At 48.6% G+C, this 16210-nt stretch overlaps 1 long non-coding RNA gene across 1 annotated transcript; it reads right to left on the reverse strand.

The window, feature by feature from the left end:
• Positions 1-5844: 5844 nt before the first annotated feature.
• LOC142243860 (uncharacterized) lies at positions 5845-10559 on the reverse strand. Its single transcript, XR_012724403.1, has 6 exons — positions 10416-10559; positions 10059-10160; positions 7100-7228; positions 6654-7007; positions 6307-6473; positions 5845-6203 (listed from the first exon to the last, which is right to left on the reverse strand). It is a non-coding gene; the product is annotated as an uncharacterized LOC142243860 (long non-coding RNA).
• Positions 10560-16210: the final 5651 nt, after the last annotated feature.

Here is a 16210-nt window from a genome sequence, read left to right on the forward strand (position 1 = left end):
GACACATGAGAGAGGGATCTGCCCCACCAGGACACATGAGAGAGGGATCTGCCCCACCAGGAAACATGAGAGAGTGAGAGAGGGATCTTCCCCACCAGGACACATGAGAAAAGGATCTGCCCCACCAGGACACAGGAGAGAGGGATCTGCCCCACCAGGACACATGAGAGAGGGATCTGCCCCACCAGGACACATGAGAGAGGGATCTGCCCCACCAGGACACATGAGAGAGGGATCTGCCCCACCAGAACACATGAGAGGGACCTGCCCCACCAGGACACATGAGAGAGGGATCTGCCCCACCAGGACACATGAGAGAGGGATCTGCCCCACCAGGAAAGGAAACCTACAGAAATAAAAGGGCGCTGCCTCTCCTCCGCCTCAGTTGGCTTTCAGAGCGTGAGTGGGATACTGATAAGATTCTGTATACAATGTATAGATAACCTAATATATAGGAAAGTCACCTCACCCCAACCTTATGACATATTATTTACTATACCCATCATCAGCGACCGCACTTATATACTGTGTACAATTCTGGTCACCGATATATAAGAAGGACATAGCTGAACTGGAGAGGGTGCAGAGAAGAGCGACCAAGATCATTAGAGGAATGGGGGGGGGCTGCAATACCAAGACAGGTTATTAAACTTGGGGTTATTTAGTTTGGAAAAACTAAGGCTTAGGGGGGATCTAATCACAATGTATAAATATATGAGGGGACAGTACAGAGACCTTTCCAAAGATCTTTTTACACCTAGGCCTGCGACTGGAACACGGGGGCATCCGCTACGTCTTGAGGAAAGAAGGTTTAATCATAATCACAGACGAGGATTCTTTACTTTACGAGCAGTGAGACTATGGAACTCTCTGCCGCATGATGTTGTAATGAGTGATTCACTACTAACATTAAGCAGAGCCTGGACGCCTTTCTTGAAAATATTAGATTTTATGACAGGGTATTGATCCAGGGAACTAGTCTGATTGCCGGATGTGGACGAAGGAAGGAAATGTTTTCCCCATTGGAACTTGTTTGTCACATTGGGGGTTTTTTTTTTGTTTTTTTTTGCCTTCCTCTGGATCAACATGTTAGGCTACGGGTTGAACTAGATGGACTTAGAGTCTCCCTTCAACCTTAAAAACTATGATACTATGATCTATTAAAATGAACCTGTTAGGATCCATATGCCTTGTACCCTACATGCAGGGTGATGTGTGGCCTAGAAATCCCTTCCTACCCATCCCTGTGTTGTAATATTGTGTAAAATGAATGTATAAAAAAAGTTTTAGAAATTACGTGTTCCCTATGTAAAAGAGAAGAGGGTCTAGTCCGCTGGGCGTAGCTTCGCTCTGTGGGCGTGATACCATGGATTTACATGAGCGACGTCACCGTACTGCCTAGAAACCCCGCGCGTGCGTGCTTCTCATTCACGAAACCTTCTTAGCCAGGTGCACCTTACAAATATGTCCTCTCCATTTGGTCTTTGGTTCCGGTGTATATTTATTGTTATACTGTAATGTTCTGAATACAAAACACAACAAATTATCCAAGGAGACCAGTGAACAAAAGTTCCTCATTGAGGCCGACTGGACTGACACTATTTAAAAGAAATATCCATTTGGATTCCATACGTCGTATCGGTGTGTCACCACCCCTGATGGCGAGTTGAAGTTTTTCAAGGCCAATAACCTAAATACCATTTGGTCAACCTCGGTGATGGGTCAAAAAATATGAGGCAACAGAGGTCAATGTTTTACCTTTCGATTTGTCCGCACGGGCCAGATTTATGGTGGAGATATGTTTCTGTAACCGTTTCCTCAATTCCTGTGTAGTTTCACCAACGTAGATCTTATTGCAGAGATAAATAATAGTGTATATGACACATGTTGACCTACAAATAATGTAACATTTCAGCTTATGATGTTTTTGGTCCACAGGATTAATAAAGCTGTTGTGAATAGGGTGCATATACTCACAGATGTTACATTGTCCACATGGGAAGGGTCCAACAAGAGGCTGACCTCCCCCAAAACGTGTCGGTCTCGAAAATGGCTTCAAACAAAATAATCCCCCAAATTCGGGGCCTTCATTGGACGTTTTTGATTGAGGGGTTGGACCTTCAGATCAGCAAGTAGAACCCTCCAATCATCTTTAAGTATGTTACCTACCTCTTTCCATTGGCTGTTACACTCAGTCATGATGCGGCGTGTTGTGTCCTCTTGCCGTACCCATTGTGTCAGTAGAGAATCCTGGGATTGATGTTTCGCCCGTTGAAAAGCTGTGGAGAGAACCTCCTTCGGGTAACCCTTGTTGGAAAAACGGTTAGTTAATCCTTGAGCCTGTATAGAGAAATCCTGGATGGTAGTGCATTTACGCCTCACCCACATGAATTGTCCAACTGGAATGCCTGTCCTTAGATGCAATGGGTGAAAACTGGAAAAATGAAGTAGGCTGTTGTTAGCAGTTGGTTTCCGATAGGGGTTAGTAATGAGATGGTTATGTGACGCCCCAGGGCTGTGGGGTACTCGGTCCCGGGCGTGTGGTGCGCAGGGGGGAACAGTTGTGGTCGCGGCCGATGCCCGGTTCCGTGACCTTGGGGGTCGTTCCGATAAAAGGGGGTAAAAATAAGGAAAAACAAAAGTAAAAGAAAATAAAATAAAAGCGTTTCGACTACGCCACTTGCGGTGTGCGGCCAAGCTATTGAAGCCGCCGCTGCAGGGTCCTGCTAGGGCTGATGGAGTAATGCAGCTTAGGTGTTTTGGGCCCTCCGCAAACAGGACTAGACCCCAGCAGTGGATGATGAGGGGGCTATAGTAGGAGACAGTCAGTGTAGGTGTACAAAGGCGAGAAGTAAACAGTCTAAGTCGGAATTGCAGTTTTAACTTGCCTTTTTACTTTGGCTTGGTACCTGGACCCGCTGGTGCCGGTTTCAGGTGTTCCCGCTCCCCTTGTTCTCCGTGCCAGCTGTGACCTGGGGTAGCTGTGCTCCTTGCACACTCGTTTGTCTTGGGCTCCCGTTACTTAGAGCTTCTGGGGGAGCCCCTCCATTTCAGTTTTGATCCTATTGCAGGCAGCCTCGACTATTTAAGGGGTTCAATCCCCGGGTCCCCTCTTTGCTGCTGATGCTTCAGACTCTTTGGTTGGTGAGGGACCCTGGAGATCCCCTCACCTGGCAGATTTAACAGTTGACCATAAAGTGTCCCACTGTCCTAGAGTCTGCAACCCGCCTTGTGCTGAGTCCTGTGAGCCTTGGTTCCGTACTTCCACAGGTGCCCCGCGGTTCCTGTAGTCTTACCAGGTAACTCATGGTTCCTGGAGTCCCGGTTTCTTACGCCATAGTCTTTCTTTCCTTTACAGCGACCCATTCTTACTTTAGGTCTTTACACCTTTCCTTCTTTACTTCTCTCCTCACTCCTAATTCTTTTCACACCGCCACTTCACTTCCGACTCCTTCTTTCTTCTGTCCTCCCGCCAACTTCCCAACTGACCACTCGCCCCTCCCTCCCCTTGCTGGGTCTCTCCCTACAGATTAGGTGTCAACTAGCCAATAGTGTCCATCCCTTTTACTTGTTGCTAGGCAGTCTCCCAGTCTGGAATAGGGGTTATGTATGTGGGCTGAGGGTGCTGCTGTGTTGGCTGGCACAAATATTTTGGGGTTTGGGTTTTCCACTGGTCACATTTTATGGCACCTGATACTTCAGGGGTGCTACAGTTATTGTTGATCATGATGCTAAGATCCAGGAAAGTTGCTTTTTAAAATGAAATGTTGTGCGTCAAAAAGATATTCAACCAATCTGCGCCACAAAAATATCAAGTCATCGATATAGCGATGCCGATCGATGACGTGTTTTTGGAACCAATGAGAGGGATATACCACAGTGGTCTCCCACCAACCTAAAAATAGGTTGGCGAAAATGGGTGCACAATGTGCACCCATCGCCACGCCAGATCCTTGTCGATAGAAGACAAACACAAAATAATTATGTGTTAAAGTGAAATCCAAAATATCTAATAATAAAGAGTCATGTAATCTATCTGAATGTGCATCCAAAAAATGAGTGACAGCAGACATGTCATCCGTATGGGCAATGTTTGAATTTAGCGACTCCATGTCGCAAGTGACGAACAAGGAGTTGTCTTGAAGAAAAATATCCTCGACGCTACGGATGAAATGTGTAGTGTCTCTGGTGTATGATGGCAATTATTGAAACAAAGGTTGTAGGTAATAATCAATATACACCCTAGCTTTTTCACACAGACTCCCTATGGACGAGACAATAGATCTATCCAGTGGTTGTTTGATGTTCTTATAAACCTTCGGAAGAAGGTAAAAAGTAGATATAGCTGATGCTTCAATCCACATAAAATCTTGTTCTTTTTTGTGATGGACCCATGGTGAAAGGCAGAGTCCAAAAGATTTGTTAGGAAACACTCCTGTGGGATCTGAAGGCAATCTTAAATAGAACCTAGTGTCATCCAATTGTCTTTTAGCCTTAGATACATACGTTTACACTTATTGGCTATATTCTCCTTGGAGAGTCCTTTATTAAGGGTACCTTCACACTTAGCGATGCAGCAGCGATCCGACCAGCGATCTGACCTGGTCAGGATCGCTGCTGCATCGCTACATGGTCGCTGGTGAGCTGTCAAACAGGCACATCTCACCAGCAACCAGTGAACAGCCCCCAGCCAGCAGCGACGTGCAAGCGACGCTGCGCTTGCACGGAGCCGCCGTCTGGAAGCTGCGGAGACTGGTAACTAAGGTAAACATCGGGTATGGTTACCTGATGTTTACATTAGTTACCAGCGCACACCGCTTAGCTGTGTGTGCAGGGAGCAGGGAGCCGCGCACACTGAGCGCTGGCTCCTTGCTCTCCTAGCTGCTGTACACATCGGGTTAATTAACCCGATGTGTAATGCAGCTACATGTGCAGAGAGCAGGGAGCCGCGCACACTGCATAGCGCTGGCTCCTTGCTCTCCTAGCTGCTGTACACATCGGGTTAATTAACCCGATGTGTACAGCAGCTACATGTGCAGAGAGCCGGAGCCGGCAGCACAGGCAGCGTGAGAGCTGCAGAGGCTCGTAACTAAGGTAAATATCGGGTAACCACCTTGGTTACCCGATGTTTATCTTGGATACAGCTTACCTCAGCTGTCAGACGCCGGCTCCTGCTCCCTGCTCGCTTCATTTGTCGCTCTCTTGCTGTCACACACAGCGATCTGTGTGTCACAGCAGGAGAGCGGCTTTGAAGAAAACGAACCAGGGCTGTGTGTAACGAGCAGCGATCTCACAGCAGGGGCCAGATCGCTGCTCAGTGTCACACACAGCGAGATCGCTAATGAGGTCACTGCTGCGTCACAAAAAGCGTGACTCAGCAGCGATCTCGGCAGCGAGCTCGCTGTGTGTGAAGCACCCCTTAGATACATACGTTTACACTTACTTATTGGCTATATTCTCCTTGGAGAGTCCTTTACTAAGTCTGTTGTGAAACACTCCTACTTGTAAGACGAAGCTGTTGGCTGCTTTGTACGTCTCCTTGTCTTTATAAACAAGTGACGTGGCATGAAAAGAATAATATATAAACCGCTTCACATTTTTAAGGTAACTATACACAGTCTGATGAGTATCACCGACTTCCAGGAGCATACTGAATTAGTCATTGGCCTTCTCAATGTTGTACACAAACTTCAGTGATGGACTGTTGTCCATGTAGTATAGGAAGCGAGCCACATCCTCTACCTAAAATGATGAAATGAAATAGGATTAATGAATAACAAACTGACTGGAAAGTAAATTTATGTTTGTTGAATCACAATTAGGTTCTCACCTGTTTGTATCTGACGACGCTCAAGGCCTTTGACAGATACTTGACGAATCCAGAAATTGGCTTTAAATGAATGGAATGCCTCCTGTATAGACCGGCTTCCGCCATTTTATTCCTCAAGGGGTTGTTCCAATCACACCTTGGCTCAGTTGGCAATTCTTCAGTGTATTAGTCTTTTTGGCCTTGACAGTTTCCATCTTCTTCCACTAGTCTGTGAGTTTTTGCAATTCTTCAGTGTACATAATTTTTTTGATTCCTCTTCTTCACTCCTTGCTTCCACTATAATTTCTTCTCCTTATTCATCAATACGCCTCAGAAGCACTACAGGAAACAATTTATTTCCAAGAGGCAGAGTGTCCCTTGCAGTGACTTGAGCCTTTTAAAGAAAGAAAAGAAAAATAATGATGTTAATAGCTAGTGTGAGAACATCATCTATTGTTTGGTAACAACTAACTTAAATAATTGTCTTCCATTGTTACCTGAACTACCATCCAAAAATTTTGAGACCCATATATCCACGTGCTCTCAGCTGTGTGTTGGGGCCCAGAACAGACTCCATTACTTGAATGTGCCTCCTTTCCCAATCAGGCTTTGCTTCTCGGACCTTGTCTTCATGAGGGTTGAAGACGGTGTAGAAAGCCTTGCTCTGAAGTAAATGAATGAACATTAAAATACAACCTGATAATGCATATGTACATTAACTGAGGATGATTATATTGTTTTGAGGGTATAACAACGTCGTGGTCCAGTTATCATTGTCCAGATCGCTCAGGGATTCCTCGGTACTACTATGTAACTGTGGCATATGTCCTCCAGTGTCTTTTACCAGTAGTTCCGTTCAGCAGTCAGTTTGGTGTGAGCCAAATATTTTGAGAAGAGGCACTTTTCAGAGTCAGAACATTTGAGGAGAGTCCAAGTTTCACAAACGCTCCTGACCAGCTGACTGGAGACGTTGGGAAGTTGATATCTAGAAAGGAATATAGAAACACGTAAGACACATATGCACTACCCTCAGAATTCAATAAAGCTCCATGACTTTTGTGAATCTCATTTCCGGTGGAGCAATGTCATTGGAGACATTATATATCTCTTTCCCAGAGGTTGATAGGAAATATATGTCCTTCGGTGACTCTTGATGGACCAGCGTCGGTCTAACTCTTTCATAGTATGTGTTAAACTACTGGAAAAAAACAAACAAAAACAAATTATGAAATCACTGAAGAGCCACGTTCCAACACTCTAGGTTGAGAAGGCGCCTTATAGAAATATTACCATTTGTTCCTCCTTAGTCAGAACAAGACTAGCCAGTTGTTGGGAAGCTGTTTTGTGTAATTTAACCCCGATGATAATCAGGTCTTCCCCCCGATAGTTGTAGTGGATCCTCTCCTTCCACTCAGAAACCTATTAGTGAAGAGGTGGAAAACTTTGAGGGATTGGGAAACAAACCATATTTACTAATAAATTAAGAGGAGAGAATTGCTTGCGGTCATGTTTTGCACTACCCCTGGTCGTTGCTGCAAAACAAGCTGGGCCTCAAGATAGTAAATAATTTCTAACTTCGTGTCCTGATTTAACCCCTTAACGACTGCGGGAAGTAATATTACAGGGATCCGCGCACATGTCAGCTGATTTGTACAAGCTGATGTGTGCCTCGCAGGCACGAGTGGATCCACATTCCACACGTGCCTGTTAATCCCTTAAATGGCGATGTCAAAAAATTTCACGGCACCATTTAAATGCCGGTAGCGGTAAATCTTTACTCATCCGGCTCCATTGGCATCGCAGTGACGTGATCACTTTTGTTAAAGTAGCACGTTAGCGGATTTACACAGCTGACGTGTGCCTACCAGGTACGAGCAGTTCCGCAATCCGCACGTACCTGTTAACCCCTTAAATGCAGATGTGAAAATGTCACAGCTGCATTATAGTAGCGGTAGCGGTGTTCCGTTTACTCACCGCCCCACACCGGAAGTCTTGTGACGTGATCACATGGCTCCGATGGGTGTCATGTGATGAGTCCTGTAAATCACATAACTCACTTCCTGTTTCACCCAGTCGACTGCTGTAAATGACAAGAGGTGAGTATTTCTGCTGTTCTCAGCTGTGTAGCTGTGATCAGCAGAAATAAATGAGCGATCAGATTACTGATCTTTATAGTCCCCTATGGGGACTAGTAAAGTTAAAAATAAATGAAAAAGTTTAAAAAAAAATAAAAACCTAAAGTTCAAATCACCACCCTTTTGCCTCAATAACAATTAAAGGGTTAATAAAATAAAATATATACACACGTTTGGTATTGCCGCGTTCAAAAATGCCCAATCTATCAAAATATAAAATCAATTAATCTGATTGGTAAACAGCATAGCGCAAAAAATGCAAACGCCAAAATTGCATCTTTTGGTCAGCACAAATCTTGCACAAAGTGCAATACAGGTGATCAGAAATTAGCATCTGCGCAAAAATGGTACCATTTAAAAACGTCAGCTCAAGGCAGAAAAAAAAAGCCATCAATGAGCCATAGATCATGAAAAATAAGAACGCTACTGGTCACTGAAAATGGCGCCACTTTTTTTGTACAAACTTCTGAATTTTTTTTAACCCCTTTGATAAAAGTAAACCTATACATGTTTGGTGTCTATGAACTCGCACCGACCTGTTCGCATCGACCTGTGTGAGGCTCTGGAACTCTCTTCCTGAGGAAGTGGTGATGGCCACTCACTGAATGAATGTAAGAGAGGAATGGAGGCTTTTCTTGATAGCAAAAGTATAGAAGGTTATAAATAGCATAATCTTACAGGTAGATAGAAGAGCGAACAAGATTATTAGAGGAATGGGGGGGCTGCAACACCAAGACAGGTTATTACACTTGGGGTTATTTAGTTTGGAAAAACGAAGGCTTAGGGGGATCTAATCACAATGTATAAATATATGAGGGGACAGTACAGAGACCTTTCCAAAGATCTTTTTACACCTAGGCCTGCGACTGGAACACGGGGGCATCCGCTACGTCTCGAGGAAAGAAGGTTTAATCATAATCACAGACGAGGATTCTTTACTGTACGAGCAGTGAGACTATGGAACTCTCTGCCGCATGGTGTTGTAATGAGTGATTCACTACTAACATTAAGCAGAGCCTGGACGCCTTTCTTGAAAAATTTAATATTACCAGTTATGTATATTAGATTTTATGACAGGGTATTGATCCAGGGAACTAGTCTGATTGCCGTTATGGAGTCAGGAAGGAATTTTTTTTCCCCATTGGAGCTGTTTGACACATTGGGTTTTTTTTGCCTTCCTCTGGATCAACATGTTAGGCTACGGGTTGAACTAGATGGACTTAAGGCTACTTTACACGCTGCGATATCGGTCCCGATATCGCTAGCGTGGGTACCCGCCCCCATCTGTTGTGCGACACGGGCAAATCGCTGCCCGTGCCGCACAACATCGCCCAGACCCGTCACACATACTTACCTGCCCGGCGACGTCGCTGTGACCGGCGAACCGCCTCCTTTCTAAGGGGGCGGTCCGTGCGGCGTCACAGCAACGTCACTGAGCGGCCGCCCAATAGCAGCGGAGGGGCGGAGCTGAGCGGGACGTAACATCCCACCCACCTCCTTCCTTCCGCATAGCGGCCGGGAGGCAGGTAAGGAGAGCTTCCTCGTTCCTGCGGTGTCACACGGAGCGATGTGTGCTGCCGCAGCAACGAGGAACAACCTCGTTACTGCAGCAGTAACGATTTTTGAGAATGGACCCCCATGTCACCGATGAGCGATTTTTCACGTTTTTGAAACGATGCAAAATCGCTCATCGGTGTCACACGCAACAGCATCGCTAATGCGGCCGGATGTGCGTCACCAATTCCGTGACCCCAACGAGTTCACATTAGCGATGTCGTAGCGTGTAAAGCCCCCTTTAGAGTCTCCCTTCAACCTTAAAAACTATGAAACTATGTTGCGTCACACCGACACATCAGTTTTATCATATAGTGAACACGGTGAATAAAATATCTCAAAAACAATCATACACTTGGAATTTTTTTGCCATTTTCAAGTACACTATATAATAAAACTTTTGGTTTCATTTAAAAGTACAACTCGTCCCGCAAAAAAACAAGCCCTCATCTCGCAAGATTGATGGAAAAATAAAGTTACGGCTATCAGAAAAAGGGGAGCAAAAAAAAACCAAAATGAAAAACGGTAAATCGGTGGGGGTGAAGGGGTTAAGGACTTACCCTGGGTAGCTCGGATGCATTTCAAATAAGGGTGGCTTCACCATGACTAGAGGCCTCTGACATTCTCCAGGAGTCTTCATTGAAGTTGTCAAATCCAAGTACCTGAAATGATGGTCAAAACATATTGTATGGTATCCAGAAGCATTTTATAAATAGATAGACTTTATTACTAAATAGAAGAAATATTAAACCCTGAAACAGAGATATATGTATTTTTATGGATACATGGCACTGTGATGGCAGCAGAGGTAGATGGTCCCTCTTGCTGGACATTCCTGTAAGATAGAAAAAGCCAAGCGTGTATGAATGCGAGTACTAGAGCTATATGGAACATAGCAGGACAGAGATAGCACATACCTGGCCACAATTGGCTTGTTGAAGATCAAAAACCCTCTATCCTACAGGAAGGGGACAACATTGTCTAAGGATCCAAGTGACATAACCTCTTCGTAATCAATGGCAGTGCCCTTCGATGCAATGTTGGCCAGCGTATTCTTTGCCGATGCCATGGAAGCTTTTATCTCCTCGTCACTACAGAGCCTCATACACTTTCTCCTCAGGTGTATAGAAAGGATTACTTTATGGGTCTCCTAGCAGAACGGGCATGGCATGGGAGTTCAGTTGTGCCTTTTAAAAAAGACAGACAGTCTTAGATTTATAACATTGCCGAAGTAAACGTGGACGCAGGGCTGCAGTTAGGAATTTCTGGACACCCCTGCCTTCGTGACCATAGTAATGCATCCCCACTGAAGCACGTCACTGCCAGGGAAGGAGACACAGCAGAAAATGATAAAGCTCCATAATGTGGCTGGTGGACCTCCACTCCATAAAATAGAAACTAATAAAGTATTGAAAAAATGATGGGCTTCAGTGGCGCTAGTAGCATACTAATGGCTCTTGTTCAATCTGGGCCCCATTTACAGCAGAACATTGGCTGGGTGCAATATTGAAGAAGCCAATGCAACATTTAGGGCTCATTCAGACGACCGTTTCGTTTGTCCTGGTCAGTTCCTGTTTTTTTGCGGACCTACTGACAGGACATCTTTTCAATGTCTTTTGTGTAGGATCGGATTGCACATAGAAGCACGTCCGTGTGCATCAGTTCCTAAAAAAAAACATGTCGGAAGCTGTTTGTCTGTTCTGTTATTATGGAACATGTCCTATTCTGTTCCATAATTACGGACCATGACACAATACACGTCAATGGGTCTGTAAAGTCCCCGGAAGCCACACGGAAGCACTTCTGTGTGGCTTCCGTCGGGTGCCCCTGCAGTCTGTGCCATTCCAGCCTCACAGCTGCTCGCACTACTGTGTGTCAGCATTTGCCCGTGTGATGCCCTGGACTAGCCAGGTAGTCACATACATACCAACATACACACCCTCCACCCTAGGCAGTTACAACAGTCAGACAAAAACCCTTGTTGCGTCCCTCCAGAGTCTGATGTCCACACCAGGTCTGGCGGAGCCAGGCGGTTGGCCCCACCCACCGAGCAGTTCACAGGCCTGGAGGCGGGAAAAGTGACAGATCAGTTTTGGAGGTGAAAGTGAGAGGAGTGAACACTTGAAGTGTCTGGGTCGGAGCCCAGGCACTGACAGTGTCACGCTCCCCGGGTCCTCACCCCCGTTCCCCGGCTCACCTGCCACGCTCTCCGCTCCCCAGTCACCGGATTCCGTCCGTCCCAGGGCTCCGGGCCCCCGATCCCGGCGCCCGACAGCTTCCCTGGACCTGGCCGGCTCCCCTGCGTCCTCCTCGCAGCCTCCTTCCCTGGCTTCTGGCACCCGGGCGGCGCGCATGCGCATTAGGGCGCGCGCGCGGTCACTGACCCTTTCTTAAAGGGCCAGCGTCCATTAACAGGAAATGAGGTTGCACAGGTACAGGGTATATAGGGGGTCATTGTCCAAGGGGGCGGGGCCTGATCTTCGTGTTCCCTGAGCTAGGAGTCAGGTCTCTTGGTGTTTATGTGCCTGTACTCACCTATCTGTCTTTGTAGAGCCGTACCTGCCTCGCCATCCAGTCTGCCGTGTCCTGATCCCCGCACGCTGTCCGTCTGCCATCTGACAGTCCGTACCATCCCGGATCCCTGCGGTGACCCGTCATCTTGCTCCAGAGGTTCCGGACCCCGCCTGATATCACCTCGGCCTCCGAACCTGAGCTACGTCACCAAGACCACCTTCTGTGACTCCGTGGTCCCTGGGACTCCTCCGCTGCCTTCACTTGCACGGACTGTTCTACTGCCCATCAGTGCTTCAGCTGCCGGACTCCCTACCACCATCTCAGAGAGTTCGGTCCAGTGGATCCACCTCCTGGGTCTGCCCGACCGCCCGGCCGTGACAGTAAGATCAGGCCATGGATCCCGCTGCAGCACTATCGGTCCTGCAAGAGGAACTCCAGCGTCAGCATGAAGTCCAGACCCGCATGCTGCAATTCATGACCTCCGTGGACACCCGCCTGTACACATTACAAGCATCAATGACGCCTGCGGCACCCAGGTCCCCCGCCAGGCAAGCCATGGCCCCCGCACCAGTGGCAACCTCGTCAGATGCTTCCCGACTCCGTTTGGCGTCACCTCCTCGTTATGCTGGAGATCCCAAGACCTGCAGGGGCTTCATAAATCAATGTTCCCTTCATTTCACGCAGCTGCCACATCTGTTCGCCTCTGACCAAGCCAAGGTCGCCTTTATAATGTCCCACCTAGAGGGCGAGGCGCTGGCGTGGATGAACCCCTTGTGGGAGAAGGAGGACCCCATGACCAAGGATCTTCAACAGTTCCTGCAGGCATTCCGCAGCACCTTTGACGAGCCGGGACGCGCTTCTGCCTCTGCTTCATCACTCCTCCGCCTACGTCAAGGAACACTGACGGTGGGCCAATACGCCATCCGTTTCCGTACTTTGGCTTCTGAACTCGGGTGGAATAATGAGGCCCTGACAGCCGCCTTCTGGGAAGGACTCTCGAGTCGCATCAAGGATGAGTTGGCGGGTCGTGACGTGCCCTCCACCCTAGATGCCCTGATTGCCCTAGCCACTCGAGTGGACATTCGTTTCCAGGAACGCTCCAAAGAGCTGTATCGTGAGAGACGTGCAGTACGGCACTCCCCTCCTCCACAGAAGTCCTCTGTGCCTCACTCATCAACAGCTGGGATTCCTGTCCACGAGCCCATGCAGGTTGACCGAGTACGACAGTCTGACCAACGTAGAGCAGAGCGGCTCGCCAAAGGCCTCTGCTTTTACTGCGGAGAGGGCACTCATCTCTTACGCTCCTGTCCGGAAAGGCCGGGAAACTCCAAAGCCTAGGGTTGGTAGGAGAGGCCACCCTAGGTGCTGGGACTCTCTCAGACCCAGTTATGTGGACGGTACAAGTGTCAACAGGAGAGACGCGCTTCACGGCTGAGGCATACCTCGACTCCGGAGCAGCAGGCAATTTTATCCAGCAGGCCACGGTGGACAAGTACCAGCTGCCTGTTACTCCACTCGATAAGCCCCTAGTAATTGCCTCTGTGGATGGGAGACCCCTCTCTGACACCATCTCCTGGACCACCAGGCCGGTTGAACTGCGCATCGGTGCTCTTCACACCGAGAACATCGCCTTCTACGTCCTTCCGCACATGTCCCATCAGATCCTGCTGGGCCTTCCATGGTTACGGACTCACGAACCATCAGTCAGCTGGGGCACTGGCGAAATCACCCGCTGGGGTGCTTCGTGTCATGAGAGATGCCTAAAATCCACACAACCCATCCGACGACCTCCGGTTCCTGAGAACCTACCGGGGCTGCCCTCGGCTTATTGGTCCTTTGCTGATGTCTTTGATAAAAAAGAATCCGAGGTACTGCCGCCACATCGCCCCTACGATTGTGCCATCGACCTGCTCCCTGGAACAACGCCACCACGAGGACGGATATATCCTTTATCTCCAGCCGAAACAAGGGCTATGTCTACTTACATCTCAGAGAGCCTGGCTAGGGGATTCATTCGGAGATCCTCCTCTCCTGCTGGAGCAGGTTTCTTCTTTGTCAAGAAAAAAGAGGGCGATTTACGTCCCTGCATCGACTACCGGGGTCTGAATCAGATCACTGTTAAGAACAAGTACCCTCTGCCGCTCATCCCCGAATTGTTTGACCGGCTTAGAGGAGCTCGTCTGTTCACCAAGCTGGATCTTCGGGGTGCTTACAATCTGGTGCGCATCCGCTCTGGTGACGAATGGAAGACCGCGTTTAATACGCGCGATGGACATTATGAGTACTGCGTGATGCCCTTCGGCCTGTGTAACGCTCCTGCCGTCTTCCAAGAACTGGTGAACGACGTGTTCCGAGACCTCCTCTACACCTGTGTGGTAGTATATCTAGATGACATCCTTGTCTTCTCTCCGGACCTCCCAACCCACAGAGAGCACGTACAGCTGGTTCTACGACGACTAAGAGAGAACCGTCTGTACGCGAAGTATGAGAAGTGTGTCTTTGAGCAGTCTTCTCTCCCCTTTCTGGGGTACATCATCTCTGAGACTGGACTGCAGATGGATCCCAAGAAGGTCTCCGCCATTCTCAACTGGCCTCCCCCTTCTGGACTGAAGGCAATCCAACGCTTCCTGGGATTCGCCAACTACTACCGCCAATTCGTCCCTCACTTCTCTGCTCTGACTGCTCCACTTTCCGCTTTGACTAAGAAAGAGGCAAATCCAAAGGACTGGTCGCCTGCGGCCGACGCCGCGTTTGGCTCTTTGAAGCGGGCTTTTGCTTCCTCGCCTGTACTTCACCGTCCGGAGTTAAACCGCCAGTTCACCTTGGAGGTGGATGCCTCCTCCTCAGGAGCCGGAGCAGTGCTCATGCAGAAGTCCTCCTCCGGGAAGATGGTGACTTGCGGATTCTTCTCCAAGGGCTTCTCAGCGCCTGAACGCAACTATACCATCGGGGACCGAGAGCTCTTGGCAGTCAAACTGGCACTGGAGGAATGGCGCTACCTCCTGGAAGGTGCAGTGTATCCCGTGATCATCTACACGGACCACAAGAACCTAGAATACCTGCGGTCCGCTCAGCGACTGAACCCACGGCAAGCCAGGTGGTCCTTATTCTTTGCCAGGTTCGACTTTCAGCTTCACTTCCGACCCGCGGACAAGAATGTACGCGCTGATGCCTTGTCCAGGTCTTTCATGCCCATGGAGCAGGAGGAAGAGACTACCCAACCCATCATCTGTCCTAGCAACATCATTCCGGTGGCCCCTGTCACCCTAGCCCAGATACCGCCCGGGAAGACCTATGTCTCCGATACCGACAGGCAAAAAGTGTTACACTGGGGTCATGCCTCAAAAACAGCCGGGCATGCTGGTCAGAAGAGAACATGGGGTGCGATTGTACGCCATTACTGGTGGCCATCCCTTCGCACGGACGTCGCTGCTTTTGTCTCTGCCTGCTCCTCCTGTGCCAGGAACAAGACGCCCAAACACTTGCCCCATGGCCGTCTTCTGCCTTTACCGATACCCTCAGTCCCGTGGCAACACATAGCAATGGACTTTATTACGGACTTGCCATTATCCTCCGGGCACACAGTCATATGGGTCGTGGTTGATCGATTCTCCAAAATGGCCCACTTCGTTCCTATGGCCGGACTGCCCTCTGCTCAGGAACTCGCGGAAGCCTATATACATCACATCTTCCGCTTGCATGGCTTTCCATCCCACATAGTGTCCGACAGAGGAACTCAGTTCACCTCCCGCTTCTGGAGGGCTCTATGCAAACATCTGGGAGTGACTCTGGACTTTTCTTCTTCTTACCATCCTCAGTCTAACGGCCAAGTGGAGAGGGTCAATCAAATCGTGACCTCATACCTACGTCACTATGTCAACGCCCATCACGACGACTGGTCCTCGCTTCTGCCTTGGGCTGAATTCTCCCATAACCACCACGTCAGTGAGTCATCCTCCGAATCTCCCTTCCATGTTGTTTACGGACTCCAGCCCGCCGTCCCATTGCCTATATCCCCTTCATCGGATGTCCCGGCTGCTGATACTGCAGTTCGTGACTTTGCTACCATTTGGGACTCTGTCAAGGCGTCCCTTGGGCGCGCTTCCCAGCGGATGAAGAAACACGCTGACAAGAGACGTCTGGATCCTCCGTGTTTCTCTCCTGGTGACCTGGTCTGGCTTGCTTCCCAGTACATCCG

Source organism: Anomaloglossus baeobatrachus, chromosome 6, assembly GCF_048569485.1.
Source record: "Anomaloglossus baeobatrachus isolate aAnoBae1 chromosome 6, aAnoBae1.hap1, whole genome shotgun sequence".
Classification (NCBI taxonomy): domain Eukaryota; kingdom Metazoa; phylum Chordata; class Amphibia; order Anura; family Aromobatidae; genus Anomaloglossus; species Anomaloglossus baeobatrachus.